This window comes from Aulonocara sp. 'chitande type north' Nkhata Bay, linkage group LG6, assembly GCF_057382095.1.
Source record: "Aulonocara sp. 'chitande type north' Nkhata Bay isolate Kocher_YH1m ecotype deep benthic linkage group LG6, A_spYH_male_GT1.1, whole genome shotgun sequence".
Taxonomy (NCBI): domain Eukaryota; kingdom Metazoa; phylum Chordata; class Actinopteri; order Cichliformes; family Cichlidae; genus Aulonocara; species Aulonocara sp. 'chitande type north' Nkhata Bay.
Window position 1 is genome coordinate 3,070,195 of NC_141349.1, and position 22,682 is coordinate 3,092,876.

Genomic DNA, 22,682 nt, shown 5'->3' on the forward strand with positions numbered 1-22,682 from the left:
AGGATGCCAGTTTCTCTGCCATCTATCCTGACTTCGCACACCACCAGCAAACCTTCGTGACACCAGGATGCTAGGTTCCGTCCTCTATCTCTCTGAGCTCCACCATGCACATAATTCCTCAAGGCATCCCTTCACTTCTCATGTACTTTCACTAGCATTATCTAAACCCTCTATCCTTGACACAGACATTTGAGACAGCTCTCTAAGCCGACTCACAGTTCTGACAACATCTCAAATGTCAATATCATCTTCTATGAGGTTCAGCTGTGCCGCTTGGTGGAATTCTACTTGGCTCTCTGTTAGGGTTGTCTTTATGGAAGGTGGTTCTCCTCTAATCAGTCTTTCAATTTAACAAACCCTCCCAAAACTGCTGATTGTCACCTGTGTTCATTTCAGAAATCAGCACAATCAATCAATATTTATTTCTATAGCACATTTAAAAAGGACACTGACCAACAAAGTGCTTCACACAAGGCAGCAAAGCGGATTACAACAAATGGCAACAAAAACAGTTATAAAACAGTTATAGTTACAGTTACAGTTACATAGCACAAATATAGACCAGGAGGAAGTTCGAACTGATTTGCTAAAGGCTAAATGGAACAGGTGAGTTTTTAAGCGCAATTTAAACAATGCAATGGATTCTGACATGCGGACATCGATTGGAAGATTATTCCAGAGTTTAGGCATGGCAATTTCAAAAGCTCGGTCCCCTCTAGTCTTTTGTTGGGCCCTTGGTTGCACTTAGAGCAGTTGGTAAGAGGATCTAAGTGCTCTCTTTGGCTATACACATCGAAAAGGTCTGTTAGGTAACTGGGCACAGTAGTTATTGCTACCTTACCCAAAGTAAATTATCCAGCCAACCACCCCCTCTCCATCTTCTACTCCAAGATAAGCGTTTATGAGTCATTACCTCAAGTCTCAAAATCCTGTCATGTGGCACTGTCAGAGCTTCAGTTCCGAGTCAAGCCACATCGCTACCTGATCGAGGGTTTCCCTCATTCATCTATCAAGGTCTTTTGTTGTCTGACATTTCCTTTGATCTCTTCTCTCGGCATTCCTTCATAATTTTCTGAGCTCATCCGGTCCATTTTATGGAATCCTCAACCACCTTATTGACGTCCACTCCGAGGCCTTCCCCAAACCGCAGCTCAATTCATGTTTAAAAACATTCGCCTTTACCTACTAAAAAAAATGCTGTCAAACCTAAAATGAGCTAGCACTCCCTGCCCCCACAGAATAAGATTTTTTTTTCAACTATTTTCTATATTGTTACTTGGGATTGTGCAATCAAAGCATCATCATATGACCCCTCAACCTGAATGTAGGGAATAAACTACACAGAATTTATGGGAAACTGCAGGATTTGTCTGAACACTAGTTTTACTAATAATACATGGACTGCATAATTTAAAATGCAGTAAATTGTCTGCTGTTAACCGGGTGTATTTCTTTCTTCAAACACTCCTGTGCTCTCCACATCTCTGATAAATCAACTGCAGTAATTTTAGGGCTAAAGAAAAACTTTTACAGACAAATAAGACAGCCCAGACAATTATGAACATCACAGCGGATTCTTTTGTCACACATTAGGTGACCATTCAAACTGTTCTCAGATCCTGAACAGAAGGCCGATGACTTCTAAAACCCAACCCAAATAACCTCTTTGTCCTATCACTGTAATTGCGGCACACATAAATGGTATTGTTCACACAAAGTATTTAGAGAACACAAATATAAAAACAATCATCTTCTTTGTATTTTCCGGAATTTTCAAATGAGGGATTTTTGCTTTTCCTCTTTTAGTGCTTATTGTTCAGCTGCCATGTGCCATTTGCATTACAACTATTGTCACCTCTTGAAAATTAACTTCAAGTTGAAAGAGGTTAAGAGGTAAAGAGGTTTACAAAGGAAAGCTATCAGAATGTGAAATTTAATTTGGTTTTATTTATATGGTTCCAAATCAAAATAGTGGCCTCAATGCATTTTACATTATAAGGTAAAGACCCTAACATAATACTGAGAAAATCTTCTATAGCTAACAATCTAAGTCAAAGTTTTTTTGAAGAAGGGAGCCATATGGTCGATATCAGTAGACGGCTATGACATGAAAAATAAACTTCTCTGACTGGGCATTTTTAATAATTCGTTTTACAATGTTGTATTTATGCAGTAAGTTCAATGTAAAGTAATTCAGAGAAATGTCCATAACACATTGAGTTGAAATTGCCACATATCACATTTCTGCTGCCCACCATATTCATGTGTAGCCAGTTTATGCATAAGCAGAGTACAGTATGTCCCTGTATAGACAGTAAATATTGTCACCAAAGTTAAAGATATACATTTATTTCTTTTGTATTATTAAAAGGATCTTACTTACAGCACAAACCTGTCCATGATCTGTGATTTATAAGGTCTGTTTAATGTGAAATAGTAACATGGTTTTAAAATGTTTTTATTTTTTTCATATTTTCAAGATAACACAGCGAGAAGGAACTTGAAATCATATCATCACACCTTCAGAAATAAATGAGGTGAAAAAAAGAAAAAGGATAACCATGTGCACATGTTTCCCATCTTGCAGATACAGATGTAGTATCTACATTTTCTGCTTCAATACTGTGCTACATAAAGTTTGATGCATTGTATATATAGGCTTGTATTACAGTAGCACTCCTATGTTTGACATTATGGAGGCTGAATTTCTCTTTCTGTCAGCCTCCCTATGTGATGTCAAGTCCTTATGACTCCAAGATTCATAGCCCCAGTCTCTTCTACAACAGGAAATGAATAGGATAACGCTTTGCATTTATATTAATAACTTTATCAGTATTCACAAATCAGAGCAGTCATCTCTCATTCATTTAAATATGTCATTTGCATCATAGATGTGTGCTGGATGCCAACATCCTTGTGGGTAAAGCTGTAGAATGGAACATTTGAGAATTATTTTTAATTTGTTCAATTCTTTTAATCTGTTTTAAAGCACTGTGTAAAAAAAAAGTAATTTTGTCACACACAAATCATGCATTTATTGGTAAGAAAAGTAATTTGTCAAGAAAACGATTTTTCTTTCCTAACACACTTGTTTGACCTTGAGCACTGGGCATTTGCCCCTTGCACAGAACATTTCCTCTAACAGAAACCATTCACACCTGGTGCAAACTCAAAATCACACAGTAATTGAGTGGTAAAAAAAAGAAAAAAAAGAAAAGAAAAAGCAGCTTTTCCTCTGGAACATGAAAAGTGTTAGGGAACACAAGATAGAAAAAAAAAGCTGCCCAAGAGACCTTCAGGTGTCTGAAGTATGACTTTAGAAACCCCTTCAGCAATCAGTGGCAAACTAAGAAGCTTACAAACCATATTGCTTTCCCAACACGGCCGATTCAAGAGCCCTGAGCATTTTAATGGAAATGGTAAATATTATGTGACAAACTACTTTCCATTGCCAAAGAGTCAACAGCCTAAATGGCACAGAAGGCTTAAATGTTTGGTTATCCCTTACAATGAACTAGTCACAAAATAATACATAACTAGAATCAATGTAAATATTCAATTCAATTTTATTTATACAGCACCAAAGCACAATAACAGTGGCCTCAAGGTGCTTTAGATTGTAAGGTAGATCCCACAATCATATGACCTCCTATGAGCAAGCACTTTGGCCACAGTGGGAAGAAAAAAACTCCCTTTTAACAGGAATCAACCTCCAGTAGAACCAGGCTCAGGGAGGGGCGGGGCCGTCTGCTGCGACCGTTTGCGGCATGTCAAAGTAAAAGAACACATGAAGATCACCAGCCTGCCCACAAATAGTGTTTTATTTTGATAAACATCTTTTAAAGGTGTATATAAGGGCATCTGAGTAGAGGAACCAGTCTTGTGTCACTGTCTAGCCTTAGTTATGGTTATCTTAAGTCATATAATGTCGAGGCCAACTATTTATACAAAGTTGACATGTATAACCTGAACACACAAAGCACAATGAGTTGTGAGGTTTCTTTTGTGTGGGTTCTTTTGGGCAAGTACTGTATATGATAATGAACTATTAATAAATATCTTGATTTTTTTTAGTCTTTTCCTTTAATGAATGTACACTGCTTTACAATTTAAAAAAACTATTTTTGAACCACTTGATGGACAGGCACTGCCTCTTCATCAACTTTGCTGTGATTTAATTTATTTAATTTTATTGTTTGCCAAATGTAGCAAAAAAAAAAAAAAAAAAAGCCAAATCCTTTGTACCACTGTTCAAGGGAAATGCCTGTTAATTCCCTACAGTCAGCTCAAACAACCAAGAAAGAGCAAAAAGTACAATGGAAAGCACCTAAGATGTTGATAGAGTTAAGATATTGTACCGAATCTGAACAAATGAGAGCAATCAGTACAACACAAAGCTTTGAACAAGATGAAATGGCTACATTTTGTAATTTTGTTCTGGTCATATTTTTATGATATATATTTTTATATGGTCTAAATATACAGAATTAAGTAGCTGGATGCAAATATTTAACAGCACCACTACTTCTGATAGCGATATGTTATAGTTGGTCTTTTTTCAGGATGCATGGGGATATTCAAATTATATTATAACAATCACTGATAAAGAGAATGTTTCTCAAAGACATCAGAAAAACAGTGACAACTTTTTGTACACGAATAGAACAAAAGCTATGGTTCTGATGAGGACCTCCTCACTTACCAATCACACTTGAACATCAAATACACTGCTTTGTTTTAGAAAAAGACAATAAAAACCTGTTGCACAGTAATACAAATTCGTTTTAAATTTAAATTCACATACACCTGCATGAAACACAACGGACTGTCTGGAAGGAAGAAAAAACATTTTTAAAGACCTGTCACCTGACATATTAGAAAAGGTAGACATTCCACAGAAATACTATTATCACAAATTAAGTGCTTTTTTTTAAATGCATTAACATACTAAACTACACAGTGAAATTTTCAGCTAAATAACACAAACCTTTTTTAATGCAGTTTATTACTTTAAAGATGCATTCAACCATTCAAATTCTAAACCTGTAACTTGTCATTAAAATCTGTTGTAGGCAGTAGAGTTTAATGAAAGGCAAACGCTCAAATGATAGCTTAAATAATTTTTACTGGCTTAACTCAGTTTGGGGGGGATGATCCACGGGGATCCCAGAGAAACCAGTAAATACGAAACACTCTTTAATATTAATTCCAGTACTTTTTAATGTGGGATCTAATCACCTTGTAAACATATTGTGCCTCATGAGGCTTCTGGGTTTGTGTCAGTCCACAATCAGGTTGAGATCACTTGAATAATCTTTCCTAATATGAAAATCTGAATTCATTTAAATTAATTCAATTCAAGTTTCTTTCAATTTAGGTGTTGCTGCTGCGCAATTTACATTGTTTATAATGCTAATTTCAAATCTGTCATTGTGACAGCTGCTCACTTTACTGCACTGTCATCACCAGCACTTTCTTTCCTTCCCTACAGCAATGCAGTGTTGTGGTCATTAAAGAAAAGAAAAGGGACGTTTTTCTTACTTTTGTCTGTGACCATAGACTCTTTACTTATTTCATAGAAGTCTGAAATTGGAGGGATCTAAAAACAGATCTCCTTAAATTACTCATGAGAAAATATTTAGCTACTTCACAGAAACCCACTTTTGTTGTAGTTTTTTCCTCTTTTTTGTCTTTCTAAAAAAAATGTTATTATCGCTTTAATTATTCTTTTGCTACATTCACACAAGCCAAGAGGTTAAATTAAATTCCCGCAAAATACGAATGTATTGACAATTAATACAACATTAATGACCAGGTGACTACATTAAATACACGAAGTAAGTCATTTACTATTCAGTCCAAATTAACAAATGCCAATGTAAAAGGTTGAAAAGGTGTATTAGTAGTTATATGTTAGGGTTGAATATTTATGGTACAACCACAATTGCCAGAAATCAATTATACCCAGAGAGAAGCAATACTTAATTATTCTCTCATCATTTCACTTCCTACAGTATATCACATGAAGCTCCACAATGAGCATGGATGCTTTAGTGCATTGTGAGCTTTCCAGCTTTACATATGTCATGATGTAGTCTTCTGTTCAAAATCTGTATTTCAAGGTGAATAAAAATCTGCACTGACTGATCTGAGTAGCTGAGTAGCTTCATCAGTCTCTATGTATTTGGTGCTGCATTTATCTATAGAAATACCAAGTAAAATCAGGTGATCTCCATAACGCAACAAGCTAGATAATATCTGCAGTACAGTTATATGTAAGTAGGCTACTGCAGTACTTACCATTATTTAACAATGTCTGATATTTTAAGGCCTCAATTATACCAAATTGCGACCTATAATGAGATTATGATATAATGTAGATATAAATTATCTGCAGACGAGTGCGGGTGCTCTCAAAAACCAAGCAGGCACGCAGCCATCCATCTGATGACGAAACTGACATCACTCTGGCCCGACCTGACCCTAGTCCACTCATACTCGGGTCAGGCTGGAATGTAGGTTGACGTTTTAAACGGACTAGACTAAACCCTTTGAGCTCTTCATAACTGTCCTGCATTCATACGCATTTCTGAACACCTTAACAGTGTTAAGCCTGACTTAACAACCGTCTACCAGGTCAGTGTGGTCTTAAGTGTCAACCCCAGCCATGCAAATTAAGTTTCTATTTCAGACATAAAATGATTGCTGAAATACAAACTAAAAACAAACTAGCAACTAAAAAACGCAGTGAAAAACAATCTCAATCTGACAGCGTAAAGAAAACAGCTCACTATGTGGGGATCAGTTAGTGCCGCAGTGCCCTCAGGCAACACTCTTTTTTTTTAATAGGTCAGTTCTTCTGATCAACCATGGTTACATTTTAAACTTGTAATATTTATCATTAAAAGCTGAATTCTGTAAGCACATTACTGTATAATATGTACCTAACTTTACACTGTTTTAAAAATAAAGTGAAACATGTTAGAAAACTTTGTGAAAATAGAGTTGTGGTGCTGTATGTTGAAATCACACAGATCAGGGATGTTCTGGTCCACAGGGTGTGTATGAAAATTTGGGAAATATGTCCGTGATATGAATGCAGGTAGGATGTGGCAAAGTGTCAGTGACACCCAGTGACTTGTAACACCTGCCACAGCTTAATGATACAGTTAGTGAACCTGTTGCGAATGAGGTTATTGTGCCTGCTTATCCAACAATGAGCAATCAGTGAGAGTGTGTGAAACTTTGTACAGAGTACAAGAGCAATTTTAATAAATTAAGCTTTTTAATAACGAAAAAAAAAACGTCCGCATGTCTCAAATGTCACTCTAATTTTTCAACAGTAGGCTTTCCAGCACCCATTTGCCGTGCCATAGTACCTTTAAATAATCAAACAACTCTCAAACCAGCTGTCTCGCTGTGCAAGCTGTGCAACTGTTGAAAACTCCTGTGTGTAGTTTCCTAATTAACAGGAGCCAGTAACAACTCACCATTCATTCACGCCAATTAATCCACTGGAGCTCCACATCCACACTCAGTGTACAACTTCTACACGAGCATGCATTGAACATTTGCCACCTGAGAGCAGCCGAGCAAGGCTCTTCATCTCTGTAAAAGTCCTTACCTTGAAGGAGCGGAGTGACGGTAGCTCCTCTCTTCTCGTTTTTTTTTTTTTTTTCGGGAGACCGGATGCGTTAATGCGCCCCGTGATCCGCCGTTGTCCCCTCTTCTCCTTTTTCTTCCTCTCCTCCGTCAGCAGGTGTGTGTGTGCGTGTGACTGAGTGAGTTTGAATGGACACAAAGATGGAGAGACGAAGGCTGAGTGCGCGTGTGTACGTGCGCTAACGCCGGGAGCACGAGCTTGACGGTTTCTGGATGTAGTCTGGAGAATAACGAAGAGGGAGGGTGGTGTCATTATGAAGGCTGCGCTCTTCTCTCTCTCTTTTAACCCTTATTGAACCACAGATTGAACACAACTGACCAGGACGAAATGTTAGTGTGTCAGCTCCAGGATGGAGTTTGTTATTGTTGTTAATTACACTGGACTCTGAACTTTTTATATATCATCATTGTCTTGGTTCTCCGTCCCCCAAGTTCTCTTAAGACGCATTGATGTGTTATTTTTCTTCTTTACATTCTACTTTTTAAATTCTCTTTCCCTTCACCCCCCCTCAATTTTCTTTCCACATTTTATTCAACACTGGCATTTTTCACTGTCTCCACTCTTTTCTTTCGTACTGTACTCATGTACCGCTATTTACAGTATTTTGTAAACCACAGAAAAGGTCTGGGGGCTAAAGTCCTGCAGGCATTGCATTTTATTTAACTGTACGGTACTTATACAAAAAATACAATGAAGTCTACTGGACCTAAAACAGGTGTGTGTGAAGCCATGTGCAGTAAGATTGCATGGCAAACTGAAGAAAGCAGGAATTTACTTCTTCTTTAAATATTATTATTATTATTACTATTATTATTAATGTTGTTGTTGTTATTGTTAGTGTAATTGAATGACATGATGTGAGAGCAGAACATTGACAAAGCTGAGAGACTTTCTGCCTGCTTTTTTTTTTTTTTTTTTTTTTTGGTGTGTGATATATATATATATATATGTGTGTGTATATATATATACTCTAAGTGGGATTATTGCTAATGTTACTTTTAATTAATTTTAAAGCAAATTGTAATTTTGATTCTGAAGAGTGCTGAATTATTTTAAAAAATCACCACAAAAAACTTCAGGAGTCTTTTATTCACTTTCTAATAATACTTCTGTGATTTACTTAAGATTAATACTTTAAAATGCTTGTTTTTAAATTGAATTAAGTGAATTTCTATTTTACATTGACTGAAATCATATATTGTAAGTCTGTAGTTCAACTTCTTTGGTAGTAAACTAATGATGTAACTACTTACTTTTTAAAAATGATCTATTACACTTGCAGCCATTCAAGAAGACTCATTTTTGTTTTGAAGGAAACCATCAAGAATCAACATTAATTAACACTCATGGTATCACTGCTAATCTGTCTGCAAAATATAGCACAACTTCAATAACTTTGAGCATTATCGAACAAAGATTAAATTTAATTTTAAAAAAGCGGTGTTTTTAGTTGTGTTTTGTTAGCTGTGATTCTTTGCTCAGAAACAGTGTACATGTCATTAAAGGGAAATATTCCCAGTTCAGAAACTTTCCATTTATATTTAACCAGAGAACGTTTCAAATAGATGTTTATTGGATAGGTTTACTTGAGAAAATTAGCTGAGAGTACATAAAAAAATATTCAGTATGTATTTATATTAAGATGCTGTATTTAATGTCAAAGACCTAACTCTTCATCCATTTATTTTTCAATGTGGAAAGGTTCAAGCAAATAAATCCAATTCTCAGCTCCAGGCAGTTTCATTCTGTAGTATTTTTGCTTGAAAAATTTTCCATCAACATAATCTTTTCTGCAACTGTTTAACTGTAGAAATGAAGTTCTCATCAGATTCTCACTTAGCTCTATACTCTTTGAACCCGAGGCATAAAAATGTAAGACTTTTTTTAAAGGAGTTAAATCATTAAATTCATGCTGACCAGGCAAATAGATATTTACACTAATTTTTCAAAAAAAAAAAAAAAGAGAGAAACAGGGACATTTTAAAACAGTTACACTTCTGGAGCTGCAGGAAGAGTAAGGGATGATGAAAACTGGGCTACTCAGAGATTTCGGTTGTGTTCCTGCTGTAAACATCCTCCACAGGTAAAACACATCTTAAATAAAAAGAAGCAGTAAAAGGATGGAGTTTACAAAAAATATATTAAAAAGTGTTTGATTTTAATAAATAAATAAATAAAGTCCTTTCTAGGCCCTTCTAGGGAAGTGCTAAAATGTTTTGGTTTGGGGTTTTTAAGTGTACTTTCATTGAGCTTTGTCCATGGGGCCTTGTTTCATTTCTTTATTCAAAATTTAGGTTGCCAGTTATGTACAGCACATGCCAGAGAAAGTTTAAAATATATGTTATTAATTCATCAAAGTAAAAAAAAAAATCACATCCATTTCTCAGAACTCAGAGTTTGAGCTGATGCCCATTTCACACGAGCAGTCTGTGCCTTTAACAATAAAACAACTATTAGCATGTGTCCCATGAAGCTGTTGAGCAGATATTCAAACCTGAATTTCATTTCTTCTTCTATCTATATCATCTTTTTAATTTTCTTGAAACTAACAATTGCCCGGTGGTTGTATTTTGAACCCACTTGACAGCTTTCCTATCAACAAATATTCAGCTGTTTCTATCTTAAAGTAAAATTAGAATCTGATTTGATATCTGATGATGATAACTTTCCCTTATTTCATCAATGAGCCAGTTTATGATGCAAGAGAATGGAGCTGATATATTTATTAATAATGTCAACATGAAAATTGAAATGTCACCTCTGGATGTGTGTTAATGCTAAAACATGTTACTCTTCCTGTTGCTGATAATGGGATGCTTTCATGCTTCATATATAGGCTTCCTACAATAAAAGTTAAATGTTTGAACCTCATCCTCCAAACACAGAGCACACAGCACAGTTATTTGGGGGTGGGGGTGGGGGGGGGGGGTGCATTTGTGATTTGCAGTGGAATGAAATATAAACTCAGCAAGTGAAAGGTGAGCCTAGTTTAATTCTCCCTAATAACACAAACTCAAAACCAGTCTGCATATTACTATTCAGATGAGGACGATGTGCTTCTCGTGGCAGTGTAAATTAAATAAAGGAGGCAGTGAGATGATAAAACATGAATTCTGACACTAACCATCTCTAGTTTTGTTTCTTTTAAATTATGCTCTCATTAAAGATGTAGAGTCAGAGGCCCAAATACCGGCATGTACACTATGTAATCAACATTTATCTCTGAATGCATTTTGATAAAGTACTGAAAAAATACAAAATGTGTATCATTTGTAGTCCTGTTATAGATACTGAGGAGCATATTTCTTTTTAGTTAGTATTACAGTGTCATTATCACTGTATTATTACAGTCATTTTATTTTATGCAGTACTCTTTAATAATCCTATTTAATTAATGAAGGTGAATATTTTCATAACATAATAGTTCATCAAATGTTGGTGAATGATTTAGTTTGAGTCTTCGCAGTTTTAAAGGAAAGTGCATGAAATAGTTCATAGTTCAACTCCTGCTGTTCATGATCTTTTCTCATTTAAATACACTCTCAAATAAAAAGCCCTTTTCACAATACTTCTCTTTTAATCATAATTATAATTATAAATAGTTTTAAAATACTACTAATACATTCAAAAATCTTTATATTATTTTATATTTGAAACCAGCACCAATATAAGGAACTTCACCTTCATCTCATAAAATGAAACCAAACACTAGTTTGGTTTCATTTTACTTTAAGATGCTAGCTGTTATTTATTAAACGTAATCCGTGTGACGATTTAATATAACTTGATTAAGAATGAAAACTCTTATTGATCATTGAGAAGATCTACTCTGCTTTATGGCTCCCTGGGTTGATTTCATAATCTGCTCTGCTGGAAAACAATAGAAGTAAAAAAAGTAAAATGCTCCCAAACTTTAATGCTTTGATTGTATTTTACACCTGAGACTGCACCTGATAATGTTTGACAGACATAAAGACGTCACGCAGAAAAGAAAAGGCATGTTTTGAGACATGTGAGTTGGCTATCTTTGTAAACGTGCTGGGAACATGGGAGATTTTTAATATTGTGTGGGTAGCACCGTGGGAGCAAATGGGTGCTGAGAAGGAGAAACTGCCAAGATGGGATTTCATTTAGCCAACAAAGAGAGGAAGTAATGGGATGCACACACAAAAACATCCAACTGCTCCAACTAGCTTTAAAGTTATTGATGCAAACGTGTCTCTGTGTAGACTCACACATATTGTGTGCTAATGAAAAACTATAACTCATAAGTAGACACAAGCAAGCACCTGTGCACGTAGTAGTTTCCTTGCAGAAAAAGGTATTCCTATGCACGCACATACTCACACACATACAGACACACAGTCCATATGCCCTGCAAGTGTTGCGTGTCTGTAATCAGCAGTAAGTGTACCATGGTGAGTCATTGACAATCTCTCCATCCATTTAGCTATGAGCCTCAGCAGACTCCAGCTGCCTGCTGTGTTTATTAAAAATATAACAGCCCTATTAGACTCATTAGGTTATTGCTTGCACTGACACAGATAGGCAGAGATGCACACAGCCCATATAGAGACTGAATGTAAAAACTCCCACAATAAACATCCAGATCCACTCCTTTGCTGCTGGTTTGATGTGGTTACTGCGTTACATCTTCAGGGTAATGGTTCACTCCCTGACCGTGTTCATTCAATGTGCATTTATTATTGTGATGATTTTTGCATGATTTCAGACCTGAGAAAACACCTCTGGGTGCAGGGCGAGTGAGTCTACATTTAATTCAGCCGTCTGTCAAACCCGCAATAGCACCTGCCAGGGCACAGAGGAGTCTTGTGTTCTGTAAAGGGCTAGTGCCATCGGTAATGTTGTACACCCACTTTTGAATGATTTAGTTGCTAGTTTTGTTAAGTGCTTGTATTTATTTCACTCTCTTAAGGGTGCTCTTTCGGGAAGAATAGATCTGCAGTGGCACTGTAAGTGTCAGTGAAGCTTTTAGAACTTGTTTCACATTGACAGTATCATTTCAGGGCTTAGTGCAGGCTGTCACATCAAGGAGTGTGGCACAACATCAATCAAAGGAAGCTTTTATGGTCAAAGTCATTCTTAAACTTTATAGGAAATTTCTGGAAATAAGTTTCACCCTCAGGGCTTTAAATGGTCGTTGGCCGTGACTGAAATGTATTTTTGTGTGTAATTCTACCTTACCCTAATTCTTCACCTTTGCTGTATTGGGCTCAACTTGCTCTAAATACATGTACACAAATACATATGACATCTGCATATTTTGCTTACATATTTGCTGGCATTTCTAAAACAATCCCAAAAAATTATGCATAGAAAATATTTTGCCCATTTTTAAGGCCCACGTAAATCCATGTGGCCTCAAATGCATGGAAAACGGCACTGAACAGTAGCCTGTAATTAGTTTTGTCCATCCGCATGAGGACCCATGCAGACATGGGGAGAACATGCATACTCCACCAAAAGGCCACAGCTGAGCAATGGATTGAAAAAAGGCACACATCTACTTAAGCAATAGAAAAAAGGTTTTAACATTGAAATATAAAGTGCATAAAGTAAAACCTATATTTGTACAGAAACATATACGTGAGATCACAGAATTGTAATTATTTATTACAACCCAGTTTCCAAAAAAGTTGGGACACAGTATGAAATGGAAATAAAACAATGATTTGCAAATTTCATGAACCTGTATTTTAGTCATAATAAAACATAGAAAACACATCAAATGTTTAAATTAATTTTTAAATCAAATAGATTAATCAGAAGCATCTGGGGAGTGAGAAGATCAGTGGCAGAACGCTTGGATTTTTCTGGGTGTTTTTGTTGTTTCTTTTCTTCATCATATCTGAATATTCTCAGCTAGAGAAAGGTCTGGACTGTACACAGGTTTGAGCACCTGTCCTTTCCGTGATAGGTGCCCCAAGTGCCCTTTTCTTGAGGCTTGTTTGTTTTTTAATGTGTGTGCACGTTGAAGTCCTGCCTGTGCCCCTGAACAATAACATTTAAATATTAATCACAATTTTGCTAAATAAAAGGATCTGACTTTCATCAGTCACATGATAACCATTAATTAATGCTCACCCTTGATAGTTACAAGGCGGGAACAAACTTGCAAAGAGCAGAGGTGTAGGGGAAACACACAAATTAACTGGAAGATGCAGACTGATACAACAAAAACCAGTAAGTAGGTGTACAGCGTGCACTGTAGTCTATAGCACACAGCAGTATTAGCTTATTATGTACACATTAGCCAGTTATCTAGTGTCTACTGATGAACTGAAACAAATGAGTGTGCTGTGTGTGTGCATAACAGTGCAACAAACATTACCTGTCCTTTTATTAACTGCACACGTGTGCTGGTCATTAGCTGCTAGCTAACTGGGGAAAGCTGTCATGGGTTGGTAGCTTTGTTACCGTTTTAGGGAACATATTTAGTTTTAAAGTAAGTTGCAGGGCTTTATAGTTCACTAAAAACTATCTAACATGCATATCCACATAAATATGGAATTATTATAATTACAACATTAAAACACACACACACACACACACACACACACACACACACACACACTGTTTTAAAAAAAAATACATTAAGAAACAGATTATATTAGATTTATATTTCAAATATGACAAAAATGCTGATTTTACAGCAGCAAAATTATTGTAACTCTACATTTAATAAGCTTTTTGTCTTGCAGTAGATACAAATTGAATCAGGATAAATACATTGTTTTAAATTTATTACTTAATTCTTTTGTTCTTCTTACTTTATTATTATGGCACTAGGAATAAACAACAGGGGAAGCATTCTGGCTCAGTACCATGATGCAGTCTTGTGGCCATAGTATATACAGTATTCTGGAAAAGGTATAAAATGTCAATGTGTGTGTGTGTGTGTGTGTGTGTGTGTGTGTTTTATGTGTATAGATTTTTTTTGTTACATTCTTACACTACCACAATAACCCTTTTCTTGCTGTACTAATATTCCAGTTTCAGTTTATTTCCCACAGTGTTTTAATCTGTTTCCTTACGGTTCCAAGCACTGTCACCAATCTTTGCATTTTATTATTGTTTAATCAGCTACCAACTCTCCTATGGACTTTTTAAGGTCTACAGTCTCAGATCAAGACAGCCCTGCCCTCCAGCACAATCAGCAGCAGGAGCAGCAGCAACACTGTACCCATCAGTAAACCATAGGCTACGTTTGCTTTGCATTGTCCCCACCTTATGACAGTGATACACTGTGATACGATTCCGTATTAGATTCTTGATGAATGTGGGTTGTTGTTATTCAGCCTAGTTTTATGTGCCCCTTTTTAACTTTGAGCACCTGCCCCAGTTGCACTGTTGGGAGGAAGCCCAGTAAGAGCCAGCCTTATTTCGGGAGTGAGTCGTGCAAAACAAAGAACAATAGAAGTTTTTTAAAAAAAAATAACAATAGAACCTAAAAAATGTTTCAATTAGGAAAGCAGACAGAAAATAAAACAATAACATAAGTGTCGGTGAGTTTTCAGAGTTTCTTCTGGTAGCTTTACTTAAACCTTATGATGAGGGACTTTGGTTACAGTGCTTTGAAACACTTTTTAAGATGGAATTTATGATCTTCTTAGCCCTAAGAAGCTTTTGGGAAACAAGCCCCCAGAATTGTTGACAATGATGCTCTATTAACTAGTTTAATATTGGCACACTTTTTCTTTGTGATAAACTTTTTCACCCTGTACCTTACCCAGCTGAGAGCACAGCTCACACTACGCATCTTTTTCAGGCAGTTTCAGGAAGGATTCTGGCGTAACCTTTCCAGCACACAGGTCTCTATTTATAATGCAAAACTGGCTTATGACATGTAGTTATTTTTACAATTAACACATTGTAGATTAATTATATATTGATCATTTAATTTTTTCTTAGTAGAAGTAGCAACTTTACATGTCCAGGCATCACCTGCTCATGTCATTCATTCATGAACCCCTGGATTTTAATAACTTGGGTGAATATTAAAATATAGCAGAGCTACAATACTAAATACTGGTATGCAACATTTAATTCTCCAGTTTTGACCCAAATATATGCTTTAAACAGCTTTAATATCTGTTACAGTTACATTAATTACCCTTTTTCTGGCCATCTTATCAGCGACTTGTGCATTTAACATCGAAATCAACGAGTGATGAATTCAACCTGCTTCATCTAATGGACTGTCACATAAAAACCCATGTAACGGCTCCTTGAGTTAATCACTCAATTCATCCTTTATTCTTTGGTTATATTTCTTTTGTTTTGGTTTAGCGACACATGCATGAGCACGCGCGTGCGCTCGTGCACACACACACGCTCACCTGCTGTGTTTATTAAATTGTTGGGTTTGCTAAATAGTGCAGTACCTAGTGGCCATATGCTGTTAAAAAGAAAACAGCAGCCGTAGACACACACACATGCACGCACGCGCGCACACACACACACACACACACACACACACACACACAATAATGTCTAAGCTGCTGTCTATGTTAAGTATTGAGGGACTGTGCAAGGCTCTTAGCTCATAAAGTGAAATTGTAACAAGGCAGACAACACTCCATGTAATAACTCTGACAATCGCCCGGGCCTGCAGAACTGCACACAGGAGGATTTGTGCATGTGTCTATGTGTGCACCTGAGTGTGTATGAGTTGATTGGCTGAGCAGGCTGGAAAGTGGTAGCAAGGGGGAAAGACAGTCGTCTCACCTCAAACAGAGAAAATAAAGTAGGTTTTATGATTATTATTGGAATTCCCCATTCTGCTGCTACTGAGACTAAATGAGCATGACATAAAGAGCACACACACAATGAGCTTCTGACATACACATTGCCTGACTGTCACACACTCCTTTCCGTTATACACACACACCCACACACACAAATAGACACAAATAGTATGTAAATGTGACACAAACACACATATTCACAGTCCAATATTTTGAGAGTAAATGAGCGAATCTTATGACACACACATTGTAGCTCTAACTCACCCTCTGTCTCTCTCCAATGCACGCACGCACACACACACACACACATACACACACCAATATCCTGAGTGTAGATGAGCGTAGCTTATGACAAGCAGAAGAGATACTCACTGGAGACAATTACCATTCCTTAGTGTGCAAAGGGAGCCACACACAGTCACACAACAAGAAATCTACACACATATACAGGAGCATATACACATAAACAAACATGGAGTATAACACACACACACACACACCACAGTATCTCTCCCTCGCTGTGTTGACAGGACTGTCTGTAGTGGGCCTTTGTTAGTTCTGGTTGGGCAGCCTTATTTATACTGTGTGTGCGTGTGTGTATGTGTGCGCGCGCGCGCGCATGTTTGCACATGTGTGTGTGTGTGTGCGTGTGTGTTATTTATATACCAACAATTTTAACAGTCTGTCCTATCATAGAAGAAGTCTTTTGTGTTTTCACGTAATCCTCATTTTAAAATTTCCCATTCACATAATTTTAATGGTGCTTATTACATGTGCGCTACTAAAAGCAATGTTTTTTGCTCTGTTCTTGCATTTATTTGTTTCTTTCTTTTCATCCAGTTTTACAATTCACACAACTAAAAATTGAGCAGCTTCACTAAATATCAGTTTATTAAAGTCAAGGTCAGAAATCAGAGATGGAGTTCACAGTTTTTTGCTGATATTATTAATAATGCAATCATAATTTAACAGCAAATACAAAATCATTACACAGGGAAAGAAATATACATGCATTAATCCACTATAAATATGTGGTTCATGTGTATTGCAGTTTTTATCTGAAGTAATGAACTGACGTGAAATAAATTCCTGTTGTGCATTAGGCAGTAGTCCAGGGTGGAGCCGTTTTAGTTTTGATCACTTTTGTGGTACTGAAACAAATCAGTACACACTAAAACCTCCACACAAACTTAAAAATAATATTCTTTCACTACGACGTGTAAAACTATGTGTTTTTAACAGTAGCTTTACAGGCAGGATCCACCAGATCACCTTCAAATATATTTGCGATTATAAAATGAAAAAAAAGATAAATAAATACAGACTAAAACATCAGCAGCAATGATAATATTAAAGAAGATGTTTTAGTTAATTTTGAAAGAAGCCATATATAAATTTACCCACTGTATCTGAGGTTAATGAAAATTTAAAAAAGAGCTTTGTGGTAAATTTCTGGACTCTGGAAAATAAAATAAAATAAAATAAAATAAATATTTGGCACAAGTTGTTTGTTGCTCACATTGGCATACTCTTTTGCTTCATACATTTTTCTCATGTATTTACTGTTGCTCATTAACATGGCTGGCCCAAGGCAAACTCTTAATTATCACCTCACAAACATTCAGAAAGCATATGTACAAAAAATCATGCAGAGTCGTAACTGTAACTGTAGAAAATCATTAAAAAAATGTTATTACCACATCTGTATTATTATTATTATTATTATCATTATTATTATTATTATTATTATTATTATTAGCTTACAGTGGATGCTGAACTACCAGAAAGATGTTTGCAAAATGTTTATGTTTGTGTGTGAGAGAGTTTGTTAAGCATGTGACAAACACATACAGTGTAGTACATTACAGCAGATGATTTTACACATACATGGAAAAGGAGAGAAAAATTACACATTATCAGATTCCACAGAGCAAAGTGATGAAATAAAACATGGCTTAACATTTGAATTGTTACTGTGTTTCAACAAACATGGGCTCTCTGAGTTCATCTCTCTTACAGTTGTGCCTGAAACACGGTGTCAGGAAATGATATAACAAACATTTGCATTATTCTCTGTCTCTCTTCCTCTGTCACACACACACACACACACTCAGTCCACAAAAAAAAAAAACAAGCATTGGCCAACAAAACATTTCCTTTCAGGTGAGCTCAGAATAAATCCATAACAACGAGACATTTAGTCAAATTAACATGTTGACTATTACTGCAGCAAACTGCATAGATGACAGAACAGCACTCATTCAGATCTGTTAGAAATATTCTGCAAGTTTATATTAAAAGTTTGGAAGGAATTTGGTGAAAAAAAGATTCTTATAGCTCTCTTTGCTCTTGTTTCTTCAGGGAAGATTTCCCTCGACTCTCCTGGAATGCATAATTCACATCAGCTGCGCTTTTTGGGACTGATATGGTCTTGAGCTGATATTAGGAGCTTAGTTAAACAGTAATTAGAATGAGTGATTAAAGTGATATTTTACCTGAAATTATATCATTAATTTTCTACCTTTTCAAATAGTTATGGAAGATTTTATATTTGGAAAATGTTTTACACAGAGACATTGTTTTATCATTTTGCCATAGTGCACTCTTAGAATATGATAGGATATCCTGTCTGTCAAATAATGTGGCTTGTTGTGTTGTTGTTGTCAAAGTCAAATGTATTTATATAGCACATTTAAAACAACAACCATTGACCAAGCTGTACAGTGCTGTACAATTGAGATAATTAAAAGATAATTAAAAGAAATAAAAACATAGGGATAGAGATATGATAAGAGTTAAGAAAAAGAATCATAAAATTAGAAGATTTGAGTGAGAAATAATATTAAAAGCCAAGGAATAAAAGTGAGTTTTCAGACGGGTTTTAAAAGTGTCCAATGTTGGGGAGGTCCTGATGTGAAGGGGCAGTTCATTCCACAGTTTAGGAGCAGTTACAGCAAAGGCCCGATCTCCTCTGTGCTTTAATCTGGACCTCGGGACAGCCAGCTGTAATTGATCCGCAGACCTGAGTGATCTTGCAGGAGTGTACCAATTTAAAAGATCAGAAAGGTATGAGGGTGCTAACCTATTGTAACGTCGGGTTGCGTTTAGTGGTTGAGAGGAGGCGGCAAAACACCTAGCAGGGTAGCCAAAAGAATACACACTCACGCTGGCGTTGGGGATTCCACAGTGTGTTCTTTAATATACCTTCTCTTCATCAACCATATAAGCCCGGTTGAACGGCTGCAGCTTAACAAACATAGCGCACAGTGTTCGTACAACCCATAACGTTGCAAACAAAGGTGTCTGGAGAGGTAAAACATAAAATCCGTCCCTCCTCATGTACTAGCGTGCAAGCACATGTCCACACCATCACAGAGAGAGAGAGCAGAGAGACCAGTGGCACACACTGATGACACCAACCCTCGACTTGGGTGTCTTAAAGGGACACCACACCATAGTGGCTGTTACATATTCCCCCCGGGTTAAACAAAGGCTGCCCTCAGCCGGACCCAGGTGACCCTCCTCCCGCTACCCCCTTTCACCACACATAGCTACTTTAGGTAGTAAGCAGGTCGTGGAGGAATTGTTACACACCTGTACAGCATTGGTACAGTCCAGACTTAACCAGCCTCCATACATGGTCAGCAGGATAAGAAGTTAAAACCAAAACAGGGAAATGTACAGTGCAATATTGACAAACTGGCATACATGACAGTGTCCCACATGGTGAATGTCCATTTAAACAAATGTTAAAGAAAGAAAATAAACTTAGGATAGCCAGGACAATTGCAGAATGAAATTCCCTTTTTCTTTCATTGCGTTTCTTCTACTTCACAAACTTGCAACAGACAGCATAATATGTGAAAACAGTACCAGAAAGTACTGTAGAAAACCCAAACAACAGTCATGTTACAACAGTAACCAATACGAAATACATAAGAAAAAAAATTCAAATTCAGGAACTATGGCAAAGCTGCATCGAACCCACGCCCAGGAAACGCAGGTCCACGCGCATCCAATGGAGCCACGACGAAGAGGCCAAACAGAGAACGGCGCCACAGTCCACAAACCACGCTGGGGCAGCTCCAGCCGCTGCCATGGAAATGCACCGCCGCGACCCTTTGATCCTCCCGACGTCCTCGTCCAGGCCAGCCTGGTCCGTTCCCGCGAAACATGGCGGACAGCCACTTTGCCGCGTCGTACCTTTTTATGTACCAATCATCAACTGCTCGAAGATACTGCATACTGAGGTCCAAGAGAAGATGTTCGGGCGCCATTTTGTAACGTCGGGTTGCGTTTAGTGGTTGAGAGGAGGCGGCAAAACACCTAGCAGGGTAGCCAAAAGAATACACACTCACGCTGGCGTTGGGGATTCCACAGTGTGTTCTTTAATATACCTTCTCTTCATCAACCATATAAGCCCGGTTGAACGGCTGCAGCTTAACAAACATAGCGCACAGTGTTCGTACAACCCATAACGTTGCAAACAAAGGTGTCTGGAGAGGTAAAACATAAAATCCGTCCCTCCTCATGTACTAGCGTGCAAGCACATGTCCACACCATCACAGAGAGAGAGAGCAGAGAGACCAGTGGCACACACTGATGACACCAACCCTCGACTTGGGTGTCTTAAAGGGACACCACACCATAGTGGCTGTTACACTATGCAACACCTTAAAAGCAAATAATAAAATCTTAAAATTAATTCTAAAACTAGCTGGCAGCCAGTGTAATGATGCCAGTATGGGGGATATGTGGTCTTGCTTGCATGTGCCAGTTAGTAACCGTGCTGCAGCATTTTGGACCAGCTGTAGACGGCTAACTGATGACAGATTAACACCAGAGTAAAGAGTATTACAGTAGTCGAGGCCAGATGAATTGAAGGCATGGATAGCTTCCTCAAGTTCTCTAAAACAGAGAAATGGCCTTACTTTAGCAAGTAGACGAAGATGAAAGAAACGGGACTTGGTTACAGCATTAATCTGTTTATCAAACGTTACATTAGAGTCAAAAATCACTCCTAGGTTCCTCGCAAAGGGATTTTTATAAATTTCTAAAGGGCCAAAGTCGCAGTGGTCACAGGGACCAAACAAAATCACCTCTATTTTCTGTTGATTTAAGTTAAGGAAGTTTAAAGCCATCCATGCCTTAACATCCTCCAAACAATCTGGCAAACCCTTCAGAGGACTCACAGATTTACCTGCCACTGAAACGTAAATCTGTGAGTCGTCTGCATAACAATGGAATGGGATGCCTTGTTTTTTAAAAATTGACTCCATGGGGAGCATATAAATAGCAAAGAGAACTGGACCAAGAATGGACCCCTGGGGGAACCCACAAGAAAGTGAGGCTCTTGAGGATGATGTATACCCCAATCTAACTGAAAAACTTGGGTTGGACAGTTAAGATTTAAACCACTCCAATGCAGTCCCTTTGATTCTGACACAGTGCTCAAGCCGAGAGATAAGAATCCTATGCTCTATGGCCGGGGTACCCAATCCCAGTCCACAAGGGCCGGTGTACCTGCAGGTTTTGGATCTCACCCTGGGTAAACATTACCAGGCCTCTGGAGAACGTCAAGACACGTTGAGAAGGTAATTTATCCATTTAAATCAGCTGTGATGGATAAAGGAAACATCTAAAACCTGCAGGGACACCGGCCTTCGTGAACTGGGATTGGGGACCCCTGATCTATGGTATCAAAGGCAGTACTGAGGTCTAATAGTATGAAAATGGGAGAATCTCCAAAGTCAGTAAAAGTTAAAAGGTCATTAAAAACTTAGTGGTGGTCAGCCAATCAGAAAACAGAAGACCAGAGGTGGGTCGAGTATCCAAAAAGTGTACTCAAGTAAGAGTATCATTACTTTAAAATATTATTACTCAAGTAAAAGTGAAAAGTAGTCGTCAAAAAAGTTACTCGAGTAAGAGTAAAAAAGTACTTGGTGAAAAGACTACTCAAGTACTGAGTAAGTAGCGAGTAAGTGTTTGAAATGTCCGATTTATTTTATAAATAAATGCTATCAGACAAACAAAACTAAATAAATATACACATTTTAGTATTTTCAAAAGGAATATATGTAAAAAGATCCACAAAATAAGGCATAACAATTCTAATTTCAAGATTTCAGTTGTTCACAACGTAAAGCTTTTTCAAGAAAAACCCACAGTAAACATATTCACATTTACAGCAGCCTCAGAGAAAACATTAGAACGAGGCAACTTCAACATAAATGACTACAGCTGATGCGCCA

The 22,682-nt window shown here is 37.2% G+C and overlaps 1 long non-coding RNA gene across 1 annotated transcript in view; it reads right to left on the minus strand.

Annotated features, from left to right (window-relative positions):
- The window catches only part of LOC147326998 (uncharacterized), a 291,452-nt gene extending 283,589 nt beyond the window's left edge, over nucleotides 1-7,863 (minus strand). The window contains exon 1 of the long non-coding RNA XR_015130012.1: nucleotides 7,625-7,863. This is a non-coding gene — a long non-coding RNA (uncharacterized LOC147326998). The remainder of the gene's footprint in view (nucleotides 1-7,624) is intronic.
- Nucleotides 7,864-22,682: the final 14,819 nt, after the last annotated feature.